The sequence below is a fragment of the Apteryx rowi genome, unplaced genomic scaffold, assembly GCF_003343035.1.
Source record: "Apteryx rowi isolate R43461 unplaced genomic scaffold, aptRow1 scaffold_196, whole genome shotgun sequence".
NCBI lineage: Eukaryota > Metazoa > Chordata > Aves > Apterygiformes > Apterygidae > Apteryx > Apteryx rowi.
In genome coordinates, this window is record NW_020448263.1 from 439,368 (window position 1) to 457,212 (window position 17,845).

Below are 17,845 nucleotides of genomic sequence, written 5' to 3' on the forward strand. Positions count from 1 at the left end.
TATTAGCAAGATTAATAGGATACAAGAAACCCAGATAGAGCTTTTTGCGCAAGAGATTTAGTAAATGCTGCCCATGTTGCTTTGTGCTCAACCACCAGCATCATAGATATGCTACAATAATTTGAATATAATTTTTATTAATGAGTTCTGATGTATATGATGAATGTCTTTGCTCTGTAGAATCACCTGCTTTGAAGTTTTTTCTGACCAATTGTTAGCTATTTCCATATCTATACCTGTTGATGAGTTCTGCTTTTATCTTTTAAAGGACATGTCTTTCTGGCTCAAAACCCAGCTATTTTACTTATTTATTTTTTTTAGTTTCCCAGTTTTTATGGTACATTCTCTCATCCAATTTAATATTTATCAGTAGCAATAACTGACTGCCAGGATATTTTCAACATTAATTCCGGGTGTCTGTGCACTGGATAGTCCTGCATTCAGAATTATTAAGCAGACCATGCAGACAGACAGTTTGGCTGTAACTTGTTTGCTCATTTATATACAGAAGAATGGAGATGAATAGCTAATTTTGCTGCAGAGAGTTGCCTGCTCTGAATCCCAAACACTCCATATTTTGTAACTCCAAGAGCCTGATCAAGTCATTATACCGGTCTTTCACTGTTGGAATGGATTAGTTGTTCCAAACCTCCCTTTCTCTCTTCCCCCCAACTTCCAGTAAAAGAGAATTTAAATCATGACTTAGAAAGCAAATTAAATATTTCCAGCATGACTAATTTTAATTTCACTAAAGTATTACACTGGAAGTGTAGTCTTGCCTGAAGGAGCAGAAGGGAAAGTACATACAAAGGCCAAGCAGGCAAGCACCAGTAGGGGGGTCTAGATGTGCATTTTTTTCCCCAGTTGGTCATGCCACATTGTTTCAGTCTAAGGGATTGATTTGACCCCAACGACATATAAAATGCAGGTTTCTGCCCAGCTATTTGGCATTGAAGCTATATTACAGCCTTGATTTTACAAGAGCTGTGAAAAATGGGGATGCAAATCCAAAGTTTACAATGATAAACTGTTCATACTTACTGAGTTGCTTTGAGAAATCACCAATGAATCCCAAGTAAGGCTAACTTTGCAAAGCAATCACAAATGTTCTTGATATCTAACATGTTCATTGTGTTAAAGCTGTCAATAAAGGAACTGAAAGAGTTCTGACCAGGGAAGATTCATATGGACATTCATGTCCTGAAACATATGTAATTGAGCTGGATTTTTTAGTGGTGATTGATTTAGTTTATACTGAAAAGACACATAAACAGTTAATATTGAACTAACTTAGTTACCTCTCAGTAAGTAACAGGGTCTCTTCCTTGTCTGAGTCATGCAGTTGCTTTGACTCTACTACTCAAAAAGTATGGCTTTTAAAGTAATGTCAGTTTTATTTTAAAGTAATATCAGTGGGCCTTTACATCAAGACTTTAATATACCCCTTTCTTCTTGAAGAGCAAGTCACACATTCCCTTCTATGCTCTTCTGCATGCAGGGTTCACTTTTGCCACTATTCCTGCTCAGCCTTTCCTTTGCCTTCATCATCTCCTTCTTCTGATTGCTTTTCGTTGCAGCTGTGAGGAAATGCAAGAGGAAGAAACAAGTTTTATTCTTCCCGAAGACATTCAATTTGTGCTCGTTTTTGTTTCATCTGGCAATGTGTTGTATGCAACTTTAGGGTTGGATTAGTGCTGGGTTTTCCTCCGAGGATTTGAGCTCTACTGTAGAAGAATTCCTGTGGAGAGCAACCATGGTAGTCGTGAGAAGAGAGCATCCTAATGGCTATGCACGTTTGTACCTGGGCTTTTGTGTGCTGGAATAATCAGAGCCCTTCAAACTAAGAAGTTATTTCAGTCTTGTTGTGATGAATTTGCAGGGCCTCACCTACACTGTAGCTGAACAGAAGCACCCTTTGAGTTTGACCAGGAGCATGGGGAATGCTGGGAATGGGTTGATTTAACAAACTGAAGACAGGAATATTTGATGGGTGGAGAGATAGATAATACAGGTTGCCAAGGCCTCCAAATGCTTTTCTGTTTCCCACAAACACCACCTTTGTCTTCCTTGGGCTGAGTTTCATTCAGGTGTTGCTGTAAGTCAGACTGCCAGTAGACTCAGAAAGGAATTAAATACTGATTGATGTTTGTACTAAGCTGTAAGAAAGCATTCTGGTCGTAGAAGAACAAGTTGTTCATTGGCAATCTCTGGGAACATGCTGAAAGGAGGTTACGGAAGCCACAAGAAAGTTTTCCTTGTAATTTTGGCTGGACTGAGACTCTAATGTCATGAGTATAGCATGGAGTGTTCCCTATTAGTCCAGAAGTTTGAGTGTGAATTTGCTTTTGGCAGTAGCAATGCTTTTCCCATGCTGTACACAATTAAGAGGGCTTGAGGATTTTGCTGCTGTGTAGCTTCCTTGTTGTTTCACACTCCACCAGCTCTCCTTGCCTTCCCCTACCTCCTCCTGTTGCATGGTATGACTGTGAGAAAAGTCACCTCAGACTTTCTGTCCCCGAGTTCCGTGGATTTCTCTCTCCTAACAATCTTCATATATGGCTGGTAGTTTGGTACTTGGGTTTTCTTTTTTTTTTTCCCAAGACTGTGCTAGTGTATTGGCTTGTTTTGAGGATGGGATTCTTCTTTCTCAACTGAGTACTCTGAATAGTTGCCAGGCAACTATCTGTATTTTAAAGAGAAAGTTTTATGGTGTTGGTTATTTAAAAATGGTTTCTTTTCCTTATCCTTTTGTCTTAGGAGAACAGGAGACGTATCATTGAAGAGATGTAATGGAAAGCTGAATTGCAGAATATTTTATATTTGTGCTGCAGTTGCAATTTTTCTGTTTTTTTTAATGTTTTATATATTTGAATCATAGCAAAATTAGGAGATAGAAATACATTTTCTAAAACTGGCAATATAGTATAAACAATTTTACAGAATGTGGGTGCAGAAACTTGATTGGGACTTCTTCTAAACTATAGGTAATCTTTTGTTACTTGTCCTATAGCAAAACATAATGTCCTCTGAATCACTGGCCCTTTAGGAGATCTTACTTTTCCTCACCAAAGGATGTATTGTAAGCCATGTCCTACAAGGATGTGAATCTGATTGAAGATGTTAAAGGTTTTCAACATCAGTTCCTGATGTTTATGGAGATGTGGATGTAACAGTGAGTAGAATAGTTATCCATCATTGGAGAAGACTTGTCATTTTGTCTTGCCAGATGTTCTGATTCATTTTAGAAAATAATAAAGTAAGCTTGCCTTTTTTAGTTCCGGTTGTTTTAAACTGAGTGTGAGTACGTATGAGTCCGTGAAATTGTGTGTAATGTTTCAAAACAGAAATTAGAGTAATTGTATTTCCAGATGTGACAGATGTTATTTTTACTCCCACCCCCAAATATGAGTAATCAGTTTTTGAAGTTAAACTCCTTGTGAAAACTGGATAAAACTTTTCTAATTAATCTGAGTTCTTCATTTCTGGAATAATAACAATTTGATTTGCATATTTTGTTAAATAAAAATGTTATATAATTAAATGATGAAAATTGGTTCCATTTATAGACGAGACTTTATGTGATCTGAAAATATAAAGGTTGGTTGTCTGAGTAACTAAAGGTGTGAAGGGATTATTTTCTTTTGAGGAATATATGCTTCCTACATACGCTGACCCCTTTTTTTTCTATTAAAAATTGGTGGACTAAATGTCCAGAAAGTGATTTCCTGCTTTCACTTTGTAAGATACAGCCTGACCAAGAAGTACATAATTTCTGGTGACAGCAGCAAAGATATTATTTTTGTATTTGTAGAAGGGGGGATGAGTGTAAAAATGTGCTTTCCTCAACACACAGATTTGCGGACCTGCCTTGCAGTATCGCTTCCTTGAACAGATGGCATTTGGTCATTACTCTGTAGCTTTTTCTTGTAACAATTCTTTGTATGATTGGGACCATAAGGGTTGGGTTTTTTTTTTCCCCCTCTCCTTGTTGCTGAGCTGGTTGTTTTTAATATACCAAAGCTCAAGAAACAGGTGAGCACCGTGAAGTCAGTTTTGTCCCAGAGGCTGTTGGCCAGTGGCTGGTGCTTGGGAAAAGGCCGAAGCCAAGCGGCAAGGGCTGGCCGCACTCGTGGCAAGTTGAAGTGCGTGGTGGTGCAAAGGGGTTAACCCCTGACGCTGGCAACTGAGCTCCGGACACGCTGGATGCGGTCCTGGGCTGGAGTCAGCTCTCCTCTTTAGCTGGCAACTGGTCCCACGAACATTTTCATGTAATGCCTGTTAGAGCCTGCAGGCATAAACCAACTCTTCTGGCAAAGTGTGATTTAAACAGCTTCTTGGAAATACCCAGGGCCTGACTCTCCTTTTAGCTGAAGCAGGTTAGACTGCTCTGACATCAGTTGAGTTTATAAGTCCAAGTAAATGAAAATAAAGGCCTCCGGTCCCCCCTGGAGCAGCAGGCTCAAACCTAAATAGGCAGGTTTGGCTCAGTTTATCATTCCTTGATGAAAATGCTCTTTACATTTACTTTTATAGGGGCATTTAAAACCGAAGTTCAGTGTGCTTCATGTGAATGTTAAAGTGGGGCCACGATATATTTTGTAAGTGTCGAGGGTTTAACTGATATAATTACACAGAGATTCCTCTCTTTTCATTCACGTGCTATGCCATGCAATTCAACTTCTGCCTTAGGTTTCAACGGACACTATGGTTCAGTGATGCTATGTGAAAATTAAAGTGCTTTGGACCAAGAAGTGCAATATAACTATAAAATGTTATTATAGAATATCCTGTTTAATTGAGACATAGTAAATTGAGGACATCTTCACTGGAACGTTTCCTGTGAAATTGATTTATCCTGATGATAATGACTGCTGCTTAATGGGGGGGATAGTATTGACCTAAATTTAGCTACTGCTAGGTAGTCAAATCGTGTCACAGGTGATGCTTAAGCAAGTATGAAATTCTGCGCTCTTATTTTTTCCTATTTTGTGTTTTTGCAAAAAAAGACTTGATGAGCGTAGTAGAGCTGCAGAAGAGCCTGACTGCCTTTTAACCCTGAACCCCAGCACATTGTGAGCCTTGAAGATACCTGATGCGTACAAGCCAGACCAATTTGTATCCATTTCAGATGGCTCAAATCTATCACTGTTTTTTAACCTTGAAAAGATGCATGAGAAATGAAAATATTTCAAAAATTTAGGGTTTCACCCTTCAGTGGCCAAAGTTTTGCTTTAATTGTGCTTGGTTATCTTTAAGTGCTGAAAGTCTTAGTTTCAGCACTGTATTTAATGTTAGAAGTGCACTGTTGTTGTTTTTCATCACACAATAAATCTTCCAAAATATTTTTGGACAGTTTCAGTTCTGAAATTTTAAAGAGATTTTAATGAGATTTTTCATGGGATTGGGCATTGCAGAGTTTAACAGCTTTTAAACTCAAAAAGAGAGTGAAATATATGTCACTTCAGTAAAAAAAAGCAATCTGTAAAACTCCTCTGAACTCAAAAGTGAGGACTGGCATAGGCTTGGAATTAACTGCAAAATACAAATGCGACAGATGTTTGTGATAAGCTCTTACTGATCTGTTGGAAGGCCTGATTTTTTTAGAGCACTGGAACCACTGCAGGTGTCAAGGTTTTAGTTGTCCTCTGTATTTATGTTCATATCAGGCCTGATGAGGCTGAGACACAGACAGGGTTTTCTGGTGGCTTCAGCTGAGATTAAAAGGAAGTGCGAGTTCTCAACACTTTGCAGAATTGTGCATTATTTTTGTAAATGTCCTTTAAGATGTTGATCAGAGTTCAAAGGTGAGGCTTGTAGAAGTTAGTCATCTATCAGTAGAATTAATTATGGGAAGTTCTGACATTTAGCGTATTTATGCAACTTAACTGTCTTACGTTCTTTGTTAAATGTTTGTTACATGTGCAAAGACTGCCTTTTTCATAAGACTGTGCCAATTATAATGTGACGATAATTAAACTTGAGTTTTATGTGCTCTTGTTAAAATGCAAAAATGCTGTATTAAAATCTTCATATGTCTGTCTCATCAAAATTAAATGCTTATTTAGAAACCTTCTAAAACTTCAGTCTGCATTATCTACAGTAGGGAAAAGAAAAAATCATGAACTAAGTAAAGTGTGCTGGATATATTGCAGAATAAGATTCATTCCTCTGTAATTCAGTCTTTTTTTACATTTTTTTCCACGTGGTAAGTTTGTCATTAAAAATGTATAAAATCTTTATGATAGGTGAAGAACAGTAGACAAGGAGCATGCAGTACTAACAAAGGATATATATACTGAAATGTCTTGAAACACCTTTCTTTTCTGGTTTTACCATTTTGCTCTGCAGATGAGGTATTGGTCTGCAATTGTTACTGTGTAGACAAGAGTTATACAGCTTACTGTGCCTGTTCCTTTCTGTTTTTCTTCTAGAAGAGGTAAAGGTGTATTCTCTGTAGGAAGAGAAGACAGTCCCACTGTGTTAAACTTAACAGGAACTTCACCTAAAAATTATGATTGTTGTTAGGAACAGTTAGAAATGAATTGCTGAAGTAAACAAAAAGTTTGGCAGTATTGGCAGATGACATAATAAATAATATATCAATAATATATGTTAGGTATATGAGTAATATTATTAAAGTTAGGTTAGACATTGACTGATACTTCACTGGCTCAATAAATTCTTGTGTTTTACGTGTGGGATTTTGTGGTCAGGTGTTTGTTATTCTGTTGTATCTATTCAGCCACTGTTTTCAGAGTTTCCTGGGACAAAAGGATCCTGACTTCACCTAGATATACACCCTTCTCCTTTTTGAGTCCCTTATTGTAGTATTTTCTTTCCCTTGCATTCTGCTTTCAAATAAGAGCATTTCACCAAAACCGATGACCTTCGTTCCATAATGTCCAAACTCTTATTTTGGTGCCTTTAGTTTACCTGCTTTATAAAGAGTTTTCACTGTGCAATGCCCGATTTCTTTTTATTTACAATGATTTTAAACTGCTGGAGATAGATAGGGGGATTTGATGTCCTGATTTTCATGACTGCAAGTGCCATTATCATTTTCTTTTTAATTTTTTTATTTATTTGAGGTCGGTGTAAATGACGTGGTTGACCTTTTTCTTTACCTGTAATTAGGGATTTTCTGTCTGAATAGGCTTCCCTGAAGCAGCTGTCAATCCAGTTTAACCTACCTGTCCCAAGGGATCTATTTTGAAATGCCTGATATTTGCCTTTTAACTCCCTTACTTTTTGAAGAAGCTTGCCTGCAAGTTATGAACGAAAAGAGACTATATATTTTGTAAGAGGTACATCAGTAGCCTGATCTTTATTATATATAATATCTGTAATGGTATTTACATAGATACTGTCAGATTTAATGGATTATTAGTTGGGCATTTGTTCTTACAGATAGGTAAATAAAAATTTTTCACAGGCATTAGTGAGAGCATCTTAGATGTAATGAAATTGAAATATGATCACCAACACCCCTAATTTTAAGGAATAGAAAATATCATGTGGTTACTCGGAGTGCTGTCCTTTAGAAAGGTTAGCCACTTTGAAATGAAAAAGTAGACTCAGGAAAATCATTCAGCTGTGTTGTGTTGAAGTATGGGGGATAATCTGTCAGGGAAGAAAGGATCAAACATACCTCATCTTTTTCCTTTCTATATCGCAAGTTTAATTTTCACATGACAGCTCTATCTGGCAGCCTCACCTCCCATCAGTGCAATCTGTCATTCAAGATTATTTCAATTAAGTTCTCTTTCTCATTTTGCATTTGCTGAGGAGTCATAATGGCACACTACCAAATTAGCAGTCAAGAAGAGTAATTCTCTCTATTTGTATGTTGTTAGAAGAAAGGGGAAGGAAAGAGATCATTCCTCTTCCCCCCCGCCCCCGTCCTGTAGGCCTTCTCCAGAATACTTACAGAACCAGAGGACTTGAAGCCTCAACATTAAAAACATAGTTAAAGAACACAAAGATTTGATTTGAGGGTTCTGTGAGTTATTATAAAAATCTTTAAAATTTATTCTGTCTGCCGTGGTTGTTTGTAGAACCCTTTTACTTCACACAAGTTCACTTCTGTTTGGTAGCCAAAGGATGAAAAGTTCTTTTCTTCACTCTTTACTCCAGTTCAGTAGTAGGATTTCTTTATAAAAACACCATGTCTGTCTAAGCTTCTCTGCACCTGAGTCTCCAGGGAAAAGAATTCATACCCTGCATGTGAAACTGGAGACAGCTTATTGTACTGTCACACAGACTGCTTCTCTATATGGGCCTTATTGTTACTCACATTCCTAACTGAGTCAAGTCTTCAACCCATTTCTGAGTGCGAAGAGCTGTACCTGTCAGAGTGATAGAATGGTTTATATCCCTGAACTTTTAAAATACATGGTTGTGGATGAGTATTGAGTACCCACCTCCTGTCTACAAATGGAACTGTTGGAGTGAGGGAGGGGACCCCGGAGTAACGATGAGTCTCAATATGAGTATGGTCGTTCTCCCTTTATTACAGCTTACACAAAGTATATATATCGACAAGCAATACGCATGCGCTAGCAATAGTTACATGATTGGTTACAGTTTCTGTCCATACGTATAAAGCGGATACATGATTGGTGCAAAGTTGCTGATTGTGYTCCATCGACATTYATGGACCCTAGTTYCGTCCAGACTTGTTTACCAGTTTCATGAATACCTTCTTTTGTAGTGCTCAAGGCCGCTATACGGCCAGTTCAGCAGGCCTCAGCAGGTTCGCTTGCCTTGGCCTAGATTCCTTCCTCTACCCCGAAGACGGGATTGCTCATCCCAATCAGATCATGCCCGCTCTCAATTAACCATTCCTCCACATGGAACTAACTCTTATGTTGCTATTTTCACCTGAGAAATGCCACATTTTGCTGAAGAAGCAATGGGTGAAATAATCAGTGTATGTGGAACCACCAAAAGGGCTGGCTTTGGTTCAGGAGCACTCCAATGTAAACTGTGAAAAGGAAGGAAATAAGTAGATAATTCAGAGCCCTTTCCAAGACTTGCTCATCAACTGCCTTTCTGATGGAATGAGAAAGATTAATTCAAAGGATAAACAATGGCTTTTGTTTCTGTTGTAAGGGCTTGTTTTGGTACACTCATAACTGTATTGAGCTGCTGCCAGTCTTTGCTCCAGGTGATATTGTCATAGCTGTGACCAGTGGTTAATAGAAAAGAAGGCTTCAGATGGTCACTACCTGCAGGGTCCCTTGGCTTGGGACTTTTCTGCTCCCTTTTATTCCAATGACTTGAATCTTTCAATATCTGAAGAGATCATCTCTTCGCAAGGTCTTTGGAAGGATGGAATAGGTTTAGAGCAGCATGGTGCATCTTCTCCTTTCTTTCTTTTTTTAGATGTTTAAATAACTAGCTAGAAAATTAATTAATGCATTTCTGCTTTCAGAGGGTTGTTTGTGTGGATCATTATTTATTCCTGTACTGCCATCCTTTTATGTTGCTTTCCCTCCTGCATGGGTGTATGCTAACAGGAACTATGCAGATACAGAGGTGGTGAAGCAGGTGCTTTGGTATTTCAGCTGTTCATGCTAAGCCCAACTGTACCAAAGTGTTAAAATGGGCACATTTAAATCTGGATTCTATCTTTTTATCATGTTACCAGGGTATCCTCACTTAGTGTTTACCAAGATTGACATGTGCATGTCAGAACAAGTCTAATTTCATCAGTTTCACCAGACCAGATTTTTTGGTCAGCTTTCATAATCTAATCAGCACATTAAAATCTATTTTAAATCTATTTCTCCTTCCCCTTTCCTTTTTAAACCTTTCAGTTAGACAAATTATTCACATCAGGTTGGACATAGCAGTTCCTTTTCCTCACCGAGTGAGAAATGCTCGCGGGCCTCAGTGAAGGTCTGTTCTGTTTGCTGCGCAGCTAGGCTAGACAGGAGCAGACAAATTACTGTTGATCTAGTTGGAATGAAACCTGTCAAAAGCAGAACAAATAGGAATTGTTCATTCCATTTTTCAGCGGACACTTTCAACCCAAATTAATTTATTGTGTATTTGCAGTTCAGTACATCTTCTCCCTTTTTCCCTTGCTGTGTCTTCAGTTGCAACAGGGTTTATTGGTGCATGTATAGGAGATAATGAGAGGCTACATTTCAGCTCATTTTTGAAGGACTTAACGTAGTTTACTACTCTGAACAGAACTGCTCAGATCACATAAACAGAAATGTCTTTTGTGGAAAAACAAGGTGTACTTCAGTCTTACGCCAGTAAGTGTGAGAAACTGCTACCTTGGAGGAGTGCCAGTAATTCTGATTCCTGACAAAAACAACTAGCACAAATTTCCTTCTTGAAGGACCTAGACCAGGCAGGGGGCCAAACATCATTCCTCCTGGCGCCATGCCACAAGCACATGCCATACGTGAGAGCACAAGCACAAAACATACGTGAGAGCCAAGGAGCTGAAGGGCTGCATTCAGGGAGGAAACGCCAGTGCCTTGGTGGGGTCCTAAGTCTCTCTTCCAGGAAAAGGCAAGGCTGAGCTGGTTGGGCCTTAGTGGTGTAACAGGTGACCTTAGCCCTGGTTGTTTCTGCTGCCTCGTTCCCTCCCACAGTGGGAATACCTGTGCCCACATAGCTCCCAGCACAGGGGTTGCCCTGGAACTGCTAATGAGATGCATTTGGCTCAGTAGCCTAATACAGCCACGCGGTCTACTATATAAGAATAATTTGTGAACTTCTTTCATGTATGAAAACCTGATCAAGCCCACAGAGAGGGGCCCTGAAGCCAGTGAAGCCGCACAGGTGTGAGTGGGATGCCAGGAGAAAAATGGGACGTAGAAATTGCATTCAGTGCGGTGCATAGCAGCATAACCACACCACCAGGAGCTGTCAGAATACAGTCGATACTATCTGCATACAGGGGCAGTTCAGACACAGTCAGCGTAGAGGTGCTGGTTGGGTATTTCAGGTAGCAAGGAAAGCAGAGGCTGGCATCATGCTCTACTTGAGCAGTAGACATTTCCAGCAGTTAGGTGGCCAGTGCTTTGGGAGCTTTGCTTCTCTTTTCTCTTTTCTCTTTTCTCTTTTCTCTTTTCTCTTTTCTCTTTTCTCTTTTCTCTTTTCTCTTTTCTTTTCTTTTTTCTCTTTTCGTTTCGTTTCTTCCCCCCCCCCCCTTATTTTCTTCCTGTGTGAAAGATTCTAGTCTGAGATTTTTGTTAAGGTACTCAAATGCTGAAACCTCCCCCCCCCTTTTTTTTTCCATTGGAGAAAAATGGAATCCTCTTTTGTGTGCTATACCTCATCTTCTGATATTCATAACTCCTCTCTTCAGGGTTCTTTCATATTTTACCTTCCTATCCTCTGTGTCCATTTCTTTGCCATGGCCAATTTTCTCTGAGATGTTTCTGTGTAATTTCTGCTATTTGGCTCATGTCCCAAAAGCCCCATCACAATACAGCAGGCAGGAAACTCAAAATTCATTGTGAATAGAGCTCTAGAAATGTCTGTGGCCATCCTGAGAGAAGAAAAATAAAAGAAAGCCTCTCTGGCAATTTTTGGATGCAGAACTCAAGCAACTGCTAATCCATAGCTGGGGCCTAAGGCTTATTTCCATGTCTTTGTGGGATTCAGGTAGGGAAGTTTGATTTCTTCCCAGTGTATACCATTCATATGTAGTACATGTCTGAGCAGAAGTATTCACATATTGTACATGTAAAACCTCAGGATGAGAGTGCTACCTGTCACTGCAAAATTTATTCTTAAGTATATTTTTCACAGTGCCTGCCTGAAGCCGAGAACGAATCTTTTTATCCCTCTTAAATTTGTATTCATGTCAGTTTTTCACTATGGTTTTACTTCACTTTGCCTTGCTTTAGGTTGCACATCATGCCTGGCAGTGGAAGAGGGGTGTTTTTTGAAATTTTTTATGTGTCAGATTTCCCTCTATCCAATTTTATCAAAAAGCTGTCACCAACTTCTTTTGAAACCAGCAAACCTTTTTCTTTCTAATTACATTTTTACCATATGTTCATCCAGATGGCATATGCCAGCATTTTCTAGGGTGCTATAAAATGACCTGACTTTAGAGAAGTTAACTACTGAAGAAGCTTATGAAAAAATAGAATTGACACTGGCACAGAAGAACAGTCCTAGAAAGAAAAAAAAATCTGATAATACCTTCCAGTTATATTTTGTACCTGTGATACTGACTTCTGAACATATGTACACGCATACATATACAGTGGCAATATAGGGAATAGGTTGTTTTGTTGAAGGGTTAAAAGTTAACTCCTTTCTGAGCAGCTGGAAATAAAACTTTTGTCTGTGGAATATGTGTAAAATGAACTCTCCAGCTGTGAGCGACTATCCAGTTTGCTGCAAAACAGAGCATATAAAGAGTTTGTCAAGGCACCAAATTCTCTATAGGAGCAGCAGTTTTACTTAACAATGCAATAACTATTTGGGCACTTGGTTTCTAAAATGTCATTTCCAAGTAGAAGACAGATACAGTCGATGCATGATTTTGACACCTGTCCTAGTTCTTAATAAATCTGGGATTTCTGGGAGAAAATAAATTAACTTCAGGTATAGTTGAGGGGTGCCGGGAGCTTGAGGAAGGGGGATTATTTTTCATGTTTAGCTACTAGTAAAAATAAATATCACAAGTTACCATCATGTGGAGAGCTTATGTATTAGGTATTCTTTTTAACTGTCATTCTTGTTGTGATAGTCCTTCCAGGTTATCATGGGAAAGACCATAAAATACCCTCATGCTGTTATCAGTTCCCATAATATTGTCTCAAGTCTCAGGCCATTTTACTTGCAGCTAATTCCCAGAGACAAGTGGTGGAGCGAGAATCAAATCTACTTTCTTTTGTTGCTGTAATAACTCCTACAAGTTCCCAGTTGGAAAGGAAATTTTGAGCACACAACCTGAAGCTTTGAATAGAGTATGAACCCAAAATGCAGTTTCTAGGGCAGGATGGGCAGAGAGAGCCTTGTGGTGTTAGTGATCCGGATGGACACTTGCAAGTGAGTGTTTGTGTGGTGCCCTTGACTTCCATAGGTCTTTTTGAAAGTCACAGCTGCAATCAACAAAACAGAACCTCCACCTCCTAATTAATGAGACAGGATTTTAACAGCTAGTGCTCAACAATTTGAAGTGTTTTTGTTGCTTATGAATTAATTCTTTCTATCAGAAAAGTCCTTATCTCCATCCTCCTAGCCAACTTCCACTCATTTAGTCCATGAGTGGTTTGACATTTCCACAAACTCTCTTCTCCATTATTGACCAAGATTACACCTGCCATGAACTCAAACATAATCTCAATTCAAAATAGAGAATATTTTTTAGTTAAATCAATGTGTACAGCACAGATATAGTAACTATTTCAAAGCTAAGTATTATAAACCAACCAAAATTCAGAGCTGGTGTTAACCTTTGAAGTAATTGAAAAAGTTGCAATATGGAAATGCAAAATGAAACACCAAAATGCAGCCTGTCTCCACACTCTGATGATATGATGCAACAACCATGTGATTATGGTTAAGATATTTTAGTGCTTGTGGACATGGAGCTGTATTAAACTTACCTTGAGGGGCCATCTATTCTGTTCCTTTTTTGGATGTTATTGCAGAATGGAGCTGAAGTTGTTTGGATGCCTTTGCTAGATATTTCCAAAATAATGTTTATGATAATCAGTGTCAATCTATTCATGCAGTGGTTTTCAGTCTCTTGCAATAGTTAGACCCATAAACATTTTACTTTGGAAATGCAAACTCCTGCATAACAAATTTCTGCCTGATGAGGATGGACTTTTCTTAGCTGCCATGTACAAACCTCTTAGAATTAGCTCACTAATCCCCAAGTGTCAGGGAATGATGAACTAAAATCCAAAGGTTGAAAAAGCATTGTGCTAAGATGCTTTGCTTTTAATTACTAATATACATTATTAAATCAAGCCATCATTTTGTTTGCAGTCTGTGTTTAGATATTCCTTAGGTTATACAGTGTATAATTTGTAATGAGAAAAACATTAAGAAGATTTTCAAAGAAAACATTGCTAAGTGATAGCTAATCATCTGAAGATTCAAAATGCTAGCTTTAAACAATACCTCAGACTTTTCTGAGCATGAATTCAGTTATGCATTTGTAAGGTTAGGCTCCACACAGTGTCATGGGCAGCTGAATTGTGTTTGCAGTTGCTGGCTACTTTGGATCAGCTGATCAGTGCTTCCCAATTCCTCTTTCCTAATTTTCTTCCTCTTTCACTCACTGTAGGCCCATTTGTAGATGAGTGTGCTTACCAATTTTATTTGACCTTGCTACGCCTCCGTCCTGTTCTGTGTGTAGGTACACACACACTCCAATGCCTTCTCTCTCATTTTCACTCTTGCCCTCTCTCTTGCATGGAATAGCTGCCACGGAAAGTGTTTGAGCAAAAGTACTTTGAATTACACTTTTGCTATGATTTTCCATAGCTGGTAGTTCATCTGTTGGAAGAGGTTGGTGCTGTTCAAGAAATTCTCTAAAAATTACTCACTTGAATAATGGCAGCTGTCTCCCACCATTCACAGTAAGAGTACATCAGAGAAGATAGATTCTTCCAAAGTAGGGACTCATCTCAGTCATTGAAAATGGTAGGAAATAAGGAGCTCTTTTGAAAAGGTGATCTAAGGGCAGTTTGTGTTTGTGTGTGGGAAGAACAGTTCATCCCAGCCTTTTTCCTTTTCTTCCTTTTTTCCTTTACTGAAATAAATCTTTAGGTATGATCTAGTCACAGCACAATCTAAACACATTCTTACTGTGTTTGAAACAAACGGGAAGTTTGCAGTGTTGGAGTTATTCTTTTAAGATCTTCTGCTGTTTAAAACAAACCTCTGATATGTTGTATAAGATTCCCTGGGGTGCCTGTTTTGAAATAATTGCAAGTCCAAGATTACTTGATTCTATTTTAGAATTCTTAGAAAATTAATTCTTTATTTCAGGAGTTAATGTTTTCCACTGGTAAGGTAGAGATCAAATATCTCCTGTTAATGCAAAGCTCAAATTAGTCTTCAACTATGGTGCTACAGCTGACATCTCAATAATGAACTATCCACAGGAGGAAAAGGGTCTGTCAGCCTACTATCACAGCAAGCTTTGAGAGTATTCATCTCATCTCTTCTGGGGTCATATTCATATATCTTGTTGCTCTCTTGAAATACATCTGGCTACAGTTCCAACATACTGAGTGATACAAGAATATGCGATGCAGAAATCTGTGGAAGTGAAAGATGCAAAGCCTTTTTAGGTGATGTATCTGTGGGTGGATAACCTTAAAAAATCAATAAAACCTGCTGTGTCACTCAGAATCGTGATGGACTGTTCCTTATTTAGGCTTTGAATAACTGATACTGCTGCTGCCGCTACTGCAGTCTCAGTACAAGATGATACAGTGGTTGGAGCAAGGCATCTACTAGCAGAGCTGCTATTTTAAGCAAATCTTAGGTCTCTTCTTAGAATTTGTTATCTGAATTATAGCTGTTGACAGGGTTGGGGGGGTCTTTTTTTTTTTTTTCTCTCTCTCTGATTTAGTTTTCGATCCAGACTAAACAAGCGGCTTGAAGAGGGACGATATGCAATGGCAGGAAGGTAGTCCTCAAAGGCTCAAGCAATATTTGCAAGGTGCTCGTAAATACTGCATTTCTTCTTTGGAGACAGCCTCAGCTTATAGTGCCCTAGTTACAAAAATGGAAACAGCTGTTAGAAGGAAATGATTAAACAGAACATTTTAACTTTGTAGGAAGTTTGGCAAGGCTGCTAACTAAAAGAGATGACAAATGCAGAGCCTTGTCTTCTCTACCAAAGCAAAGTTCACAAGTTTAAATAGATAGTTTTTGAAATACCAGTAACACCTCAGAAAGTGTTCCATTTTTAAAGACAAAATACTTGAATATCTAGAAGCCCAAATTGCAATAGGAGTTTCTGGGGAAGGCGAGGGAAAGAGGAAAGGGCTGAGAGGTCTGAAAATAGATTTGGTGAAGATACTGTGTAAAACTCTCTGGATTTTCTAACAGTTCTTTTGAATGAACATAATAGAAAATGATCTAAAATTAGCTGACAAAAACTGTAGGAGCAGAAGGCAGGGAAGAGGGAATTGTCATATGTGATGCTTTACATAGTAAAAGAAAATGGAATTTCTTTGCTGACTCCACCTAATGCAAATCCTAGGACAGCACAGAGATATTTTCTGTCTCTCCTATTTTTGTAAGGAAGTAGCTTCAGCTATCTCTGATCATATGCATAAAAATACAGGATTGTTACTGTTAAGCAGACTGAATCTAGTGATAGGGACAGAGTTTCTTTGAAGAAAAACCCTAGAAAAATCCAACCACAGGAATGAACTCATGCTGAGAGTTTACTGAGATTCTGTGGCTGTTTTGTGGATAAATAATAAAAGCAGTCCATGGAGAGAATGGAGGTTCATGTCGTGCCCAACATGTATGTGTTGGGGAAAGATTAGAGAAGCTTTTGCATGCTATTGATGCTGAAAACAAATCTCTGAATGATGCCTCTTGCTTTATGGACCGTTTGTCTGGAGTTCTTAGGGGAATTGCAGATGGAAAAGGGGCTAGAGATGAGAGCAATGACTCTGCCCCCTGGCATGACTGCTAAGTGCCATATTATGACATGTTATATCCCGTGTAAGGATTTCAGYGATAAAGAACATTACATGATTCTCAGATTATTACAGTTATTTATGGGGAGACCAACTTTCAAACTGACGATACTGCTTACTGCTGTGGGGATATCTGTCTCTCTGATGTCTTCATGGCTTTCTTAGTTTGGGTGTCTGGTTGTCACCTTTCTCAGGGCAGGAGCCCGCACTCTCACTGGTGACAGGGCTAGAACTACGCTCCCACTGCATTTATCCAACGAGAGCCGGATTTTGTTCAACACCTGCAAATTTACGTCTCTTGAATATAAAGAAGAGCTAACTCTTGGCCAGGCAGCTTTCAACAAATGCCATTCGTGCTCCGTCGAGACAGCAGTGGCTTGATGCAGTGAGCCACAGTCTCCATGCCGTGCTGAGCTGTGCCTGTTGCCTGCCTGTAAGCGTGCAAGCTTGTCAGCTCCCTGAAGGCGTCTGCCCCCAGCAGCCAGGCAGAGGAGGCCAGCGGTCGTGAGGCCTGGCTTGTGCTGAGCTACGAAGGTCTTCCGAGGTTTCCTGAAGCACGTGGGATCAGGGAATGGCATTCTGAAGGGCATGAAAGATTGTCTGTGCAAGCAGCCCTGGGAACTGGTAGCAGTGACTGAGCAGGGAACTCCAGGTCACGGAGTGGCAAATATGAGGCATATTCCTGTGCTGAGCAGTGAACTGTTCGGTATGCATACAGCGTTGATCACATTTCAGTGTTTATTAACAGTAATTTAGGAGTCTCTGTGCTTTTAAACCATCACCTCTTTCACAGATAAGTCATATTGGATCTCTTCGGTTTTCTTTTCTGCTTGAAAAATCAAGATCTTTCCTTCCAGTCATGAGAATTCTGTCTTCTAGGTGCAAAAAGGTATCTTAATCATGACACTGTGGCTGAAAGTACTGTATTTTAGTCATTTCTAATAAAGAATTTTTTTTAATATCTTTTTTGCACTGGACTGAAGTTTGGGGGAACTTCGGATAGTTTACTCAAGCAGTATCATCAAAGCAGACAGGGATACTGGTTCTTTTGATTCTTTGTGTTTAAGTGCCCTCTGTTTTGAACTTCCCATTTGGTTGGTTAGAAACATATGGTTATCTATGATTTAGAGGTAAATAAAATAAAAAGATAAAGAGATAAAGAGCTGTTACCTGTGTTTTCAGTCAGT

General features: G+C 39.0%; 1 protein-coding gene across 1 annotated transcript in view; it reads left to right on the plus strand.

Moving 5' to 3' along the window:
• Window positions 1–17,845, plus strand: part of FRMPD4 (FERM and PDZ domain containing 4) — a 120,958-nt gene that overhangs the window by 29,486 nt on the left and 73,627 nt on the right. The gene's annotated exons all lie outside the window — the stretch shown is intronic.